This window comes from Oenanthe melanoleuca, chromosome 4, assembly GCF_029582105.1.
Source record: "Oenanthe melanoleuca isolate GR-GAL-2019-014 chromosome 4, OMel1.0, whole genome shotgun sequence".
Lineage (NCBI taxonomy): Eukaryota > Metazoa > Chordata > Aves > Passeriformes > Muscicapidae > Oenanthe > Oenanthe melanoleuca.
In genome coordinates, this window is record NC_079337.1 from 31,741,006 (window position 1) to 31,757,278 (window position 16,273).

Genomic DNA, 16,273 nt, shown 5'->3' on the forward strand with positions numbered 1-16,273 from the left:
AAAATCATACGTGTCCAAGTATGCATATAATTTTATTCATCAGTACTTCTTTCACTTGTCTACAATTATGTATGGGTCAAGCAGAACAGGTACATTGTGGGCATTTTATAGTTTTGCATTGTCATAAGCAAGGAGCCTGTATAGGCTGTATGTGTAAACAGCAGCAGTAAACTCTCACTGCACAATTACTCAGAATTACTCTCCTAGGGTAGGAGATTAAATATGGAGCAATTGTAAAATGGTTTCTATTGAATCTCCTTGGCAAATATATTTTAATCCCTAAGGAAGTGACATAAATGAAATATGTATCAATTTAAATAATGAATAGAGGCAGAATCCTGCTAAAATCCAATTCTACAAAACCAGGTTTCATTTTAAAGCTAAGCAAGAACAGTTTATTATTTGTCTGGGTTTTTTTAAAAAAAATATTCATTTGTTTTGTCAGATATGTCTGAAATAGACTATAATACAAGATCTGTGAGTTCATATGAGGAAGTTGATCAGTATGACTGGAAGGGAATAATTTCCCAAAAGCAGACAAAGCCCTTGTATCAGCCAAAACGTTTCCTAATAAAAGGTATTATAATTAATGCCATAAGGCAGGATGGAATTAGTTGAATGAAAATTAATTTTATTTGCTAAACACACATCTCTTATAAATGTAAAAATATATTCAGGTCTCTATGTTGCATTTGTGTAAGTAAAATTCTTCAACTGTCTTATGAACTATGCCTTTCCTGCTTTTTAAACTATTTTACTAAGAGTTTTATAGCTTTACTCTGGCACATAGATTGTGTTATGACAGTTTTCTCTGTGTTTGTGCAGAACTGGCAGCATCTTTCAAACAAAAAGATACTTTATTTCATGTGAATGCTGCCGCTTTGCCGTTAGCATGTAAGATAGCATTGCTCCTAGAATGAGGGTATTGAAAGGCTTGATGCAGAGTAAACAGCGTCATCCACTCAGCCAGGGCACGCAGCAAATAATCTGCAACGTAACAGGATGAGCAAAGAGGTGTTCTAGGAAAGGAAACATTTCAGAGATGAACACTTGAATCACAGTAGTTCCAACGTATGTTTTCAAGGTCTGAGCAGTTAAGAGATGTCACTGCTCGGACTGGAATCTGACATCATCTGTCAAGGCTGGGGTAAAAGGTACTGTAAGCCCTGTTTTCTGCCTCCAGGTCTTTGATGAAGCTCTCTGGAGGTGCTGTTTCCTGTGTTTATTTCTTCATCTTCGCTAAGACAGGTGTGCATAATTGTTCCCATTGCACCTTTAAAGCTAAAGTGATGGCGCTCAGACTATTATTGCAATGTTTTATTGGATTTCTTTGGGTGCAATAAAGGAGTCTGTTGAAAAAAATAGTTTCATCATGATATCTCTCCTGGACTTGAATGTGGAAAATAGGTTGGAGATTTCAGTGTGCTGTTTATTATGTCTTGGGAGGAAAAGGCAGAAATAAGAAAGGAAGTCATGTTTTTTTATCTTTTATATTTTAAATATTAAAATGAACACTACTCACTGTGATGTTTATAATTTATATATTTTATGCTTCCATATTCTAATGACCATACACGGTGATATCACTATATCACTGTACTGTAGGCAGTATGAGCAGCTGATAAGCCAGTTGATAGAATTTTTTTTTTTTTAATATCAGTAAAGTTTCAATGGCGTCTCTCATAGGATCTCTCTGGACAAAATGTTCAGCACACACCTGGATAAATATGTCATACAAAGGGTGAGCAACTGGCTCATCAGTTGGGTGCAGAGGTTCATAGTGAATGGGGTGGCACCAGACTGGCACCTGTCACTGCAGGGGTTCTTCAGGGTTCCACTGTAGGTTCAGCAGTCTTCAATGGCTGAATAGACAATTTGGGCACCAGACCCTAAGGACTCTTGAGTTTGCCCATGATACTAAAATGGGAGAAACCATTGACTCCCTCAAGGTCAGAGAGGTCCTGCAGAGAGACGCAGATAAATTAGAGGGCTGGGCAATTACCAGCTGGATGAAGTTTAAAAAACATAGGTTTTAGATTCTGTGCCTGGGATAGGAAAACTCTGTATGTATGTACAAACTGGAGAACAAGAGGCTGGAGTGCAGCACCATGGAAAGGGATCTGGCTTGATGGGAAGTTCAAGGCAGCATGAGCCAGCAGTGCCCCAGCAGCCAGGAGGGCCAAGGGTGTCCTGGGGTGCATCAGGCACAGCATTGCCAGCCAGGCAAGGGAGAGGATTCTCCTACTCTGTTCTGCACTGGGGTGGCCTCACCTTGAGTGCTCTGGCCACCACAATATAAGAAGGATATAAAGCAACTGGAGAATGTCCAAAGGAGGGCGGCGAAGATGGTGGAGAGTCTGGAGGTGAAGCTGCCTGAGAAGCAGCTGAGGTCGCTTGATTTATTCAGCCTGGAGGAGACTGATGGGAGACCTCATCGTGGTCTACAGCTTCCTCACAGGCAGAGGACAGAGGGGCAGGTACTGATATCTCTCTCTGCTGACCAGTGACAGTACCGAGGGAATGGCCTGAAGCTGAGTCAGGAGAGGTTTAGGTTGGAAATTAGGAAGAGGTTCCTCACCCCAAGGGTGGTTGGGCACTGGAACAGGCTCCCCAGGGAAGTGTTCACAGCCCCAGCCTGGCAGAGTTCAAGAAGCATTTAGGCAATGGTCTCGGGCACATGTGTGACTCTTGAGGCTGCCCTGTGCAGGGCCAGGAGTTGGGTTCAGTGATCCTTGTGGGTTCCCTCCAACTCAGGTTGTTTTGCGATTCTGTGAGATTCTAGAGTGGCATTGAGGAGGAACTGGAGTTGTACCAACACAATAGGAAAATCATGAATTTAAACTTGCAATGGTTCTGAAGCTGCTACTCCTATCCCAGAGGCGCTTTTTTCACTCTTTGACCGAACTATTGGAAACTGAGGTATTCATGGTAAGGAACAGTGGCAGGGAAAGGAAATCAGACCAACAGAATTTTCTGTATCCCTATTGCTAGTCATATTTTAATCCACCCAGATGAATCAATATTGTAGCTTGCACAGCTGAGATATCTAGAACAGGAACGAGATTAAAATAGCTACAGTATGAAATGTTTTACTCATTTCAAAGCTTAAAATTATTGTGTGGAGTTAAATTATACAAATTCCTTAGATCTTTCTTCATATAAAGAGTTGGGCAGTTTATAACTAGATGCAAAGAAAAAAATTTTACTTCTAAGGAAATTTTTTCCCAAAAAATATATTTTTACATACGGAAAAATGTACAATTTTATTTATCATGTTTTTATTTTAGTTTATTTTTACAAATATAGCCAGTAATCCTCTCATAACTGACCTGCCCACTGCCAATTTCAACAGTAGCATTCCAAATACCTTCATAGAATAATGGACAAGTCCACCTCTAATTATTCTAAGAGTTTATGCAGTTCATTTATCAATGACATCTATTTATCATTGGAGTCTACTGCATTATTTAAAAAAATAAATTTGTTATTAGAAAAATTAGTTTATTTCAGTCAATATTTTGAATTCTATCAATATAATCATAATTTGATTAGTTACAAAACCAACTGGATCCAAGCTGCATCTATAAATGTGATTTAGTCTGGAATGTATAAACAGCTCAAAAATTTCAACTTGTCTGCATAGCTGAAGTCAGTGTTTGTAGGGACTCACATTTGGAGACAGTAACCCAAGAAAAATTGAATGTGTCTTCCCTGCAAAGACCTCTATATAAGAAATACAAGAAGCTTTAGTGAACTGGGTTTTTATCTGATTAGCATGATTCAGGCATGTCTTCCACAACCCTGGGTAAAGTTTTTGTAGCTCTCAGAGGACTTTACCAACTGTCTGGAGCCAGGAAAACCTCTTCTGTCCTGATATATGCTCTCAGCCAATCCATCTCATCTTGTCTGCAGAGCCTAGCATTCTTTCCATGCTTGCAATAATGTTTTGGGTAGACAGGCACACATTGAAGTGTCAATATATAACAGGCATTAAGCCTGAAATCAGTGAACAAATTAAAAATTGTAATTTTTAATCCACTTATGTCATAATCAAATCTAAAATATTTCTCACTTTATTCAGATGTTTTGTGTAGATTTCTGCACACTTCACATCTCAGACTGTATTTCTGACATTGGATTTGGGTAACTTCAGTGCAGCATAAACTGGCACTGCCACTAAAACAGGTGGGTAAACCCTTTTCCCCAGTTCTCATTTTCTGACTGTTCCACTGTGCCAGCATCTCTGTCCTTGCAGACATGAGTAAAACTGAACCTCCTTATACTTATGAGGAAGAATTAGTTGGTTTGTGTTGGATTTTTTTTCCCAAAAGATAAGTGTTAAGAAACAGGATAACAGAAGGAGTATGAAAAGTTCTAAAAAGTCCTTTTGAAACAAAAAAACATAAGCAGGTACTTCTTTGCAGTTTGAAGAAAGCAGTCTAGCACAGGGTAAGAAAAAGATACAGAAGATCAGCAGGTAAGAAAGTTGCATATCTAGACTCATTGAATGGCTTTTGGGAAATCATTATGTCCTCAAGAATTTTATGCATGCTCATTTGGCCTTCATATTTCATTTGGTACTGGGGGAGTTCTTTCCACAAAATACACTGGTTTAATCTTTCCATTGCATTCAGACTGAACCACAGAGAATCAATTAAGCTTTTGTTTTAATTATAATTCTCTGTACTCTTAAAAAGTCAAACTAACAAAAAAGTTCCCAACACCTAAAACTTACAAAAAATAAAAATATTTCAGGAAATGCAAATATGTCTGCCTAGCAAAAATGGCTACTGAAAGCACATTGCCTTGGTGTTACTGATTCCTCACTGATAAGTAAATGCATCACACAACATCACACTGTCCCTCATGAGAGCTACAAGTCAGTTACAAATCTCAAAAGTAAAACTGTGTTGAGAGAAATGACAGTGCCTGTGAGCTCAGTGTCTTCAGACAAAATGGAAAATCTTAATGTCACCAATAAGGTACAAACACAGTTGAGATCACTTACTCGGTGAGTATTCTGAAAGTAGTCATCAGAAAAAGCAAGAACATTTCACATCACTTACACAAGTTGTACCCAAAAGGCCAAAATGATATAAAGAAACTGGAGAGAGAAACTAGAATGAATGTATATTGTGCAGGGCTTTCCTAAATTCTTTGCCTCTGCATTTCCTCCTACATTCCAGTTTTCCATTCAGGGAATTACTGTGTTTTGTGCTGCCCCTCCATCTGTCCCAGAAGTCCCTTCCCCTTCCCCTTCCCCTTCCCCTTCCCCTTCCCCTTCCCCTTCCCCTTCCCCTTCCCCTTCCCCTTTCCCCTTCCCCTTCCCCTTCCCCTTCCCCTTCCCCTTCCCCTTCCCCTTCCCCTTCCCCTTCCCCTTCCCCTTCCCCTTCCCCTTCCCCTTCCCCTTCCCCTTCCCCTTCATCCTTCTCTTTTATAGTAATTTGTTGTTGTTCATTGGCTCTTTGAGAACCAAGGAACATAATTGTGGAAGAGATGTGGCTCATCATATTCAGTCTCCTGCAATCTCATACAATCATGTGAATCATGGTTGGTCCAGAAGGACTAGAAGAACATTCACTCTCCACATCACAAAATGGAAAAATATTTCTTTTTGTTTGATGAACTGTACAGTAAGATGAAAAGCAATGCTACTACAGTGCTTCAGAAAGAAAGTAAAACAGACTTTATGAAATAATCAAAACCACTCTCCCTGTAGCACTGAGTGACCATTTGTTACAGAAATTACCTCAATTTTGACCAGGCAACAGGAGAGGTACTGTGCAAATGGGATCAACAGTGCCAGTATTGAGTCCCCACTTATTTAAGCTGGTGAAAAGTAATCCATATTGCTATTGTTATTATTATTTTCATCCTGAACCATGAGTCCAGAAACTCTATGGGAGCTTCTGAATTCAGATCTCTAGTCCGTTTGCTGATTATTTTTTTTTAATGAATTTTGAATAAGTAGAAGAGCTGACATGCTTAATCTGCCTGTGATACTTCTCAGCTCAAATGAGGATGGAAACATATGGACACAGACAAACTTCATATGAAAACTTTGTTTTATCTATTGTCACAAGAGATCTGGAAAGCAATAAGGTGGCAAAATGTGCTAACCTTTATGCAAATAAGAGTAGTAAACATATGGGTGACTGTGAGTAATTGCAGATGAGCACTGAAAGATTGAGTGCTTGGGTGAAAAAAGGCAGGAAAATTTCAGAAACAAAATTTATAAAATCAAACATGAGACAAAACAGTCTGAGCTTTACAAATACTAAAATCGATCCTTAGGTGCTAACTATAAATCTTGAAAAACACCTTATAATTATAATAAATACATCTATGGAAGCATTAGCTGAGTGCTCTGTAGGAAAAAAAAAAAAAAAAAAAAAAAGGGAAAAAGAGAAAGACAAAGATAGAAGGAGAAAGAAAATAAGAAAAAATAAACAGAGAACAAAACAAAAAATATTGCTCTGCAGAATAAATTGACTGTGCTTCTGTATCCTGAATACAATATGCAATTCCTTATGTCAGAAGGGATACAGTAGAACTGGAACAAATGTAGGGAAGATTCTGTACCAAACAGCCTTCTTCAGTCTGCAAAAAGACTATCCAGGTGTCTGAGAGATTTAGAAGGAATATGAATAAGAAACAATGCTTGGCAATGACAAGGCTTAAAACATTAAAACATTAAAAGCTTCATGTGGCAGGTCAAAATAATAATAATAAAAAAAGATGGTCCTTCACACAACATGAGTGAGCTACAGAACTTCTCCCCACAGAATGTTTTGGATACTGGAAATTTTTAATAATTATAAAGATACCATTGCTGCCTGCAGAGCATCCTGGCTCACAGATTGCTGCAGACTAGGAGCAGCAATGCTAGCTTTGTTAATTATGCTTTTCTTTCAGATGGGCACTGTCATCCTTTGCTGCAGACAGGATATTCACCTAGATGCATCTTTTGTCTAAACAGAGATGGTTTTGTGTTGTGGCAGGGCACTGGTGTAGTGCTGTGACCTTCCAGAGAATCGTCCTGACAAGGATGTCCTGGCGACAGGCATGTCCGTGCTTTTGGGCAAAGTGACTTTAGCTCCTTTGTGAATCGCTTCGGGCGACACTGGAGAGAAGGACAGATGTGCCATGGAGAAGGTTATTGAGTTTCTTCTGTACAGGACACCAGGGACAAAGAGAACTCAGAAGGTCTGAGGGAAAATAGGGAAAAATAGAGATCAGGGTAGAGCAACCAAGGTGAATCCAATGAAGGCTCATGGGTGGAGCAAAGGAGGAAGGACCAATGAGGTACAAACAATTTGCTTAGAGAAGGGAGGCATGTTGGGAGGAATTTTCTCTAACCATTACCGAGGTTAGCATCTAAGGGTATTCCCTCCAGGGAAGAGCAGCACACTCTTTTTTAGTTGGCCCATCAGCCTCTGCAGTTTTGTGTCCTCTCAGAGCAGTAGTTCCTGATTCACCTATGACATCCTAACACAGTGGACTCCTGAAGCAATGGCTAATGCACAGGAACTCTCTTGGTGATCTGCTTGGGTTCACTAAGTGACATACAGAAGGGATGTTCTGAGTTGTACGCACTCAGAGACTTCCCAGCCATCTTATTAATATATACACAATTGGCTTGACATTACCAAGAGACAGACATAATACATGTGGCTACACAGTGTATTTACTCTTTTTTATGTGTAGAATTAAGTGAGAGACCTACAGGAGTCTTATCCAACAATAAAGATAAATTAATCCTTTTAAGAAATGGTTTACTTTTCCTAGTCAAAAGGCTAATTTCAATGGCACTTACAACACTAAAACAATTTTATTGAAAAAGGGAACATAGCATTTGCATCCCCTGTTGTATTTTAATTTTGATAATTAATTGGTGGGTGATTCTCACCAAAGGAAAAAAAAAGTGTGCTATAAGACACATCATCCTTTACATTCAGTTTGAATTTATTTCAGGAATTATTGTACATCCTTTATTAATATTTTTTATTATTATTGCTTAGATTAAGTTATCTCAAAATTCTGCATGTCAGTTGGTATCTGAGGTAAGCTTTCTGAATTTTGGAGATATGCCATAGAAAAATTGATTTTGCTGTTAAAAAATGGATGTAGAGGAAATTGGAGTATTGGTTGCTCTATTGATTAAGCTAAGTAGAAAGGTCATATGCTGCAAAAGTTGCAACTGAACGGATTTATTCTCATTTAGCATGCAATAAGTCTACAGCTGGAAGGTTAGGCCATCATTTTTTTCTTCAGATTCTGTTTTTTATCAAGCTGCTATTGTGAATGCAGACATTATAAGACTTTGTCTTCCACATGGATGTCAGTACTATCATTACCTTATTTCATGGATAAAATCCTCTATGAGCTGGCATACTTCCATCAGAAACATAATTCTGGGAGAGTGTGGAAAAGGAAGTAAAACTTCCCTAGATGTTCAGTCACTCCCACTCAAAAGCAATGTGTTCACTGCAAACCAATGTGTGCTGCACCTATCCAAGGTCATCATTTGACAGATGTGAGAGGAAAAAGAGCAGAGAGGATACACCAAAGTCACTGAAGTAGGAGTCAGATTCCAGATGGAAAGGAGAATGAGGAGACACCTTGAATTTGGGCTGAAAATCCTTTTGTAAGCTATAGGGATGGACTGTGCTACACTAAAGATTCCTGTAAACTGTGGAGAAAGACATGGGGGGTTGGAGTGTTCAACCAGGTAGATCATGAGCAAAAAGCACTTGTGTTGAGGACCCTTTTCCCTGAGGGAAAAAGGGGATCTCTGTTCCTGGGGATGAAGCATGAACAGAGAGAAAGAGAGATGAAGAGAACTTTTGCTTTTGAACAGTTCATTCTCAAAAGTAAGTACCCCATGAGTTTACCATGGCCCATAAGCACAGCTCTGGGAAGGCTGTGAAGAAGGGAGGAGTTTCCACGACTGCAGATTCCCGGGTGGCTGTGGTTCGTGGAAAGTGAAGCCAGAAGAGGACTGGTCTTTCTTCTTGTGGAGAAGTCCCTATAGTCTGACAAGGAGAGACTCCTCTCCCTAGAGTGAACTGAAAAAGATTCTTTTTAAGTTGGTAACTGACTGAAGTGTTTCTGTATGTTGTTGTTACGAAGGAGAGGAGGGTGTGGGAGGGGGAGGAGGGGTGGTCTGAAGGTTTTATTCTCAATTTATTATTTCTTCATGTTGTTAATAAAGTTTTTCTTTACACCATTTAAGTTTTAGGCCTGCCTTGCTTTTGTTCCTAATCCTATCTCACATCAGAAAATGAGTATATTGAAATTGGCAAAATCTAAACCCCTCATTCCCACAAAGCTGAATACACTAAATATATGGATGTACACAAAGGAAAGGCAGCTGTGTGTCCCTGCTCTTTAGCCTTCTTAGGTAACCATCCTGTTTGCTCAGTGTCAGAGTAGAGGACGGATTTTCAGTTGCAGATGAAAAGGAAGAGAAATTTCAGAATGGAAGATTTACAAATGAAGTCATTTCCCCACTTGCTTCCTTGTATCTTCTACCTAAAATGATTGATATAAAGGAAAGAGTGAAAGGGCAATTCCTTCTGTAGAGAAAGGCATTGGACTTGGGATGCTAGAATATCAAACAGCAGAAAAAGACACTGCCCATGGTAATGAGGTGAAAATCTTGCTACTGGTAAAGCCTGAAAGAGAAGCAGTAACTGTGAAAGAGAAGGGAATTTAGCCTATGACATCACAGTGTATGTCACACTGATACATGAAACCCCAGTTTGTGGACAAACTCACTTTAAGCTACTAATAAACTATTTGGGAAAAGATAATATACAACAGCAGAAGGAAGAAATATTAGAGTATTCAGGGATGTAATGATCAAGCAGTAGAATATTTTTTAGTGGTTCACATAGCCATAGTAGTGACAATTTTAAAAATCAAAGCTAGCCACAAGACTAAATAAATTTGAAGCAAGAAATTCTAAGGTAGATTTTAAGATAAAGCAGAAATTTTGCAACTACTTTATTTGAGTGGTTATCTCTTCCTTTTTTTATCTTATTGAAATATATTTATATATTTTATATATATTATGTATTTTTATTTTATTCTTAGCAAATTGCACATAAACAAGAAAATCAAACTCAAAGGTGCTTGGAAAGACAATTTCTAAACCAAAGAGCATGACTTTTTTTTTTGCTTTACTACTTTGTTTTTACATTCATGTAATCTTCACTTGATTCCTTGTCATCTGTTGTTACACAGCATAGTGTAACTACTCTGTGATTTGTCCTTGTTCATATAAGCATTTACATGTATTGAATTATGTATTTAATAAACTGTATTTCTGGGGACTGGTATTCATTGTGATGCTGACCAGGATAATTAATAATATTAACAAAATACCATGCTGCAATAGAGTTTGTTTAGATAATGCAGTGATTACTCTGCTTGATATTTCTAGATGCTTCATAATTATAAGATAAGAGTACCAAAAATAGAAATAGCTAGGTGTTTTTGTTAGGCAGTTTTTGTTCTGCAAAAAGCACATTGTGATGTTAGTCATGAATACAAAATAGAGAATATATCAAATAGATTACAGTAGTATCAGTGAATTCAAAACTAGAAATTTGGCATTTCATCAAAGTGTTGGTATCTCCAGATGGTACAGTCCTATCTGAAGCATGTTCAGAAGACAAGTCCACCAATTAGTTTTTGTTCACAGATTAGTTTATTTTCACAGATAAAGTGTTTAATTTCGTGGTCTCCATTTAGTTTAAATATATCCTAGATACATTTTTGCCAGCTATTCATATTTTGGAGATTTATTTATATATTTATACTCTTTTCATATTTTTCTAATACTGTGTTTTCTGTTTAAGACATAAAAAAGCTTGCCGAGAAATTTTCTGTGTCCATCAGATCAAAATACATACTTCAGTCACATATTCACTGGCATTTAGTTGAAAATGAAAGGTCAAGTAATAGGGAAGTCAGCAAGCAATTCTTAGTCTGCTTACAGCCCAGCATGAAGTTTTCAATTAATTGTGGACTGGAGATCCAGTTGTCTCCTGACCACTTATACGAACAGGAGATCCAAATCCTTCTAGATGTTGTACACTGGAATGGGGGGATTCATTGGTCCTGATGGTTGATCTGGTTTTCAACAGAAAACTCATACTTAGGCTAAACATAAATACTAGGAATTTCCACAGAAACAGATCAGTAAAATGTTATATTCACTGACATCTGTAGCAGTTTTTCTGTGTGTTACAGTAAGAAAACTCACCTATTTTTTTTGTCTGTGTAAGTTCAAAATTCCTCAATGACGTGTCACAGAAAATAGGTTAGACCAAGAACATTAATATTTACTTTTAATATTTTACATTCTGAGTCCTCAAAAAATGCAATCAGCATTTTGATCTCCATAAATAAGATTTTTTGTGTATTTGCCATCAGAAGTGTTGATATGCATCAAAGGCACTTGCTTAACCCCCTACACCTTTTTTTTTATCATTCAGGAGTGTGAGAAATTGAAATGGTTAATGGCTCAAAAGCATTGTTAAAATCTCCAAAGTGCTTTCCCCACTGTAGGAAACTGTATAAAGAAAGAGCTGCTCTTTTGTGACCACCAAACCCACCTCCCTCCTCTCTGAATATGAGAATGAATATCTTCCTGATATGGGAACTTGAGATAAGATATTGTCCAATTATCTCAGGTCTAAGGATAAGAAAATAAAGCTGGGGGAGAAGAGTGTGACCACAAGGAAAGCCAAACCTAGCAGCTGTGCTGAAAATTATTTCTGGCTGAGTCCAGCTGGGGCTGGCCATAGCCCAGAGACTCATTTTCTGGGGCTAGGTTTGTACTCTCTTCCCCCAAGAGAAGGAGGAGAGCTTTTGGGTGTGTGGTGGTGAAACCTCTGGTCTGCATAAGACAGAGGGGTGAACACCCATCACTGGAGGCTACAGGCCAGATAAGGAGCAGATCCTGCAGGGAATCCTCCCTCATGCCAACTCAGTTGGCTCAGCTGTAAAACTCCTCTGCCTCCAGGAGGTGACGTTCACAGAGGACAGTCACGTAAGAGGCAGCTGTTATGGCTTACAAAGAGTCAAAAACTATCAAAGACCCCCCAGGTTCCCTCAGACTCATTTCTGAGGCCTTCAGAGGAGGACTGCACATGATCCCCAAGTGTTGCAACAGATCCAGAGTCAGTTGCTAAGACAGTGTAAAACTCCCTGCAGGGTTCCCACATATACCTGAACCTATATTAATCCATTGAGCTCTTGGGTTTGAGGGAACACCCCCCCAACAAGAATACCAGAAGAAGAGGGCTGACAGGACACCACTGGATCCACAGGGATGATGACTCTCTCTTTATCTCCTCCCCTCTCTCTTTTCTGTCTCTTTCTGTGTCTCTCTCTACCTCACATTTGTGTCGACTTTGGCATATGGAGTCCTTTGTGCCTTAATTCTGGCAGAGGCATCTCTCTAATAATCATTATAATCAGATCGTAACAAGGAGTTCGCTATTTCATAATGGAAGGTGGGCTTTGTTTTGGGTTTTTTTTTCATCTACAGGCCTATTTTCTTGCAGAGTAATTTATGGATAAAGTTTCTTCAGTGGAAGATTTTCCTCCAGTGCCTCTCGGAATTTGTAACAGTTCTCCACACATAATTGACTTCAGGTCAGCCATGACCCCACTCAGTGGGTGAGCTGGCAATTTGGAACAACTGTCCTGAGGCTTTTTTTGCAGATGCAAACAAGTTTTAGAGTTAATCTTACTGGCCTTACTATAGACTCTTGGCTGTATTTTATACAGATGTTCCAACATGCCTCTCAGGTACAACAGGGCGGGGTGTGCAGAAGTACCTCAATAGGCATTTATTTTGCAGTGTCACCGACAGAATTGCTTAATATTCTAGTAATCAAAATTCATTAAGTCCACAAGATCCTTTTGTGTGAGGTTTCCAAGGGGGACAGAGGAGGTATCTGGGTGAAATGTGCTGGACAAAATGCCAAGCCACCTCAGAGGCAGAGAGTGCTCGGATACCTTGGGAGCACGGAGGTACTTCAGGTGGGTGGGATGGGCTGCACTGTCTGGGGAGAGGAGAGGCTGTTCTATGGGAAACACTGAGGCCCTTAAGAGTGTGAGACTCCAGTGAATAATTTAGGTGGGAAAGGCAAGTAGCAATGATGGAGGCCTTGAGTGAGGTTTGTGGCAAGTTTCCCACAGAAGGAGCAGTGCATGGAGGAGACAAGGCACAAACCAATACAGTATGAGCTGGGTGGTGGAGATTTTGGGCAGGAAACACTGAGGTACATCAAGGTGGCAGACCATTTTTTAGGAGAAAAACTGAGGAATCTTGGAGGGAATACTGGAGGTTCTTGAGGGTAGAGGACTCCCAAGTATTTTAAGGGGACATGGGTAGGAAATGCTGAGACACCTCAAGGAGATAGTGAAATTTAGGAGTGAGCTAAGCATCCCCAAATACCTGAAGGAACAGTGTAGGGTTTGGTAAGATGTGATAATATGACTCAGAAAGAAGAATTGTTAGTTTTGGCTAGTAAAACTAGCCATGGGAGAGACTATGAAATCACAGATTGGATGCATTGAGGTTCATCTGAGGGACAGGAGAATGTTCTGTTGGGAAATCTGAGGTATCCCAGATGTGAACTTTTGAGGATTTCAGAAGCAAAATAAGGTTTACCCTCATTTGGGCATTGAAGGGTTTAAGTTAGGTGGCTAGAAGTACTTTAAAGTGGTAACAGTGGGGTTTAGGTGGAAAAGGACAAGGTTCCTAAACAGCAGACTTGAGGAGGGAAGGCTAAGGGAAACTAGCTTTGACTTTGTGGAAAATTGTTGAGCTACCTGAGGTTACATATACAGTAGCACCCAGCCAGAAAGAAGTCTGATTTGGGAAGCAGTAACTAGCTCTTAAAAAAAAAAAGAAGTAGGCTAACACCTAGTTCTGAGATGTAGCTGAGTTCCCAGAATGGTTACTAAGGCTAGGAGAATGAAAATTTACTGGGAAATTGGGAGTGTTCTGAAAAAAAAATCTAAAAGGGCCCTCAAAAGATTAATTTCATCCTCAGAGATTCCATAGGGAAAGCAGACTGACTCACTACAAGAGGACCAGAGAAAGGTACAACTGAAAATGAGTCAGAGATTACGTGGGAAAAGCTGAGATAAGAACGAGCTTGAGAATGGAGTGAGTCTTTCCACATGATAGCAAGTGAGGAAACAATCCTGTGCAACAATATCCTGAAGTAAAAGCAAAGAATTACTATTTTAGCAGGAAATACTTGAAAACACTCTTTGCTTCAGGAATTATTTTTGCTCTACATGAAAAGCTGCCATACAAGTCAATGGAGAGTCATGAATGCAAGTTGGAACAGGTTATAAAAAGAAAATTCAATGACAGTCACATGGTCCTTGGGACACGAATTTTTACATTTTAAACAATTTTTTAAACAGGAAAGGTTTTTGGAATAAGACATATAATGCATTTGATAACTAAATAATCTATATCTTAATGGAATTATGAAAAAAAATAAATTAAACAACACACAATTCATGGATGGGGGAAAAAAATTACGTGATGAAACACCCTGAGAGCAAAGTTCTGTACAGAGGTGCTTCTTCTGCCTGTCCCTGTTTACAGGACTTCCCTTTTCATGCCCTAAAACATATATATCTAGAGTCTCAGCCAAGTTAAAAGAGTGCTAACCTGTGCTGTATCTCTTCCCTCAGCAGTAAAATCAGCCTGTCTGGGAGGTTTGGAACTATGTCTCTGGCTGCCCAGGCAGGTCTCTCTCTTCTGGAATTCCCTTTCTTCTTTGTACTTGTGAGTGTAGTCTGCCTGTGGTGTGTCTGTGGGTTTTTGTTTGATTAGTTTGGCTTCCCAGGCTGGGAATACAAACCTCATGCATGCCTGCAGGTCAGTCCTGCCTTCTGTCCAGTGCCAAGGAGCATTCAGGCTTGTTCCTGCTCACTTTGGGACAGCCTTAGCCCACTTGGTAGGAAGGCTGGAAGTGCCAGTCTGGCTGGCTGTCCTTTTCAGAGTCCATTCTGCATGACAGCAATTGAAACTGAAATTCCTTGTTCGTATTGTCTCATTCTTTCAATACGGGAAGTTACAAGAACCAGTAGATATTTCCCATTCAATACATGTACCAGAGATTGCCATTAATGTAAAATACAGGAAAATGGCCTATGTGCCTACCTTTTTCCAAGAAGAGCACTCATTCCTTAGCAAACAGCAAAGCAATTTGCAACTCTCCTTTAACTCATGCCATCAAAACTGCACTTCACATTTGCATTTAATTTTCCCCCACTATTGGCCTTTTTTACTGCTGTAGGTTTTCTTTGTCTTCTCAGGATTCTTTTGGAAGTCACCAGCTAGTAGTTTGTTTCTAGCACAACTTAGGAATTTTTTTGGTTTTTGTTCAGGAATTATCTGTCAGTGGAGGTTTTTTTCTGTAAGAATGGTGTTTTTTATCAGATTTTTTAATAGCTCATTTTTCAGTTGCAGTATGGAAAGTCTACACTCTGAATGTGTAAATATCATACAGTTTTGTAGAGGACACTTAAGACCAGCATAGGGGCAAAGCTGAGATGTATGGTGCAACCTGACCGATATGAAAAGTTAACAGGGGTGAATTTTGAAAGTTGCTGAGACTGTTTACATCTTTCTGGCAGCTTTAGCCCTTTTTCCTCTGCCTAGATGGGGGGTTGAGAAGGGCCACATATACACTACAATAAACCTAGGCAAATTGTAGAAAAATCCAGTTTTGAGCTGTAACTTCTGTTTGGAAAATTGCAAATTCTCCCTTGACTAGAGCTCACTGGAATAAATATGCTACTTGTTTATTTCACAAACTGTCAAAATGTTTAATTTCACTAGATGGTATTGTGAATTAGCGAATAAAATTATTTCAGTTCTTTGTTATTTGAAGCTAAACCAAATTCAGAGAGATAATTTTTTTTAAGTTTTATCGGTGTGTTACATTTTTTCATGTAGAACTACAGTGAAAATGGAATAAACACCTCCTTTTCATGACCTGACAAAAACCTTATTGTAGTCCCTCAAGTCCTAATTTACTTTATGTAACAGAGGTTTTAAATTCAGAAAGTTTCTTTCATGACCTAGCACAAGTCATCAAAAAAAAAGAAAATAAAAAGTGTGTGTTTTTCTTTATTTTGATATTAAAATTTATTTAATAGGGAGAGAGGAGGTGGTTGGAAAGTGGGGGAAGGGAGGAGATGCACAAGGGTGGTGTCCTGTTTG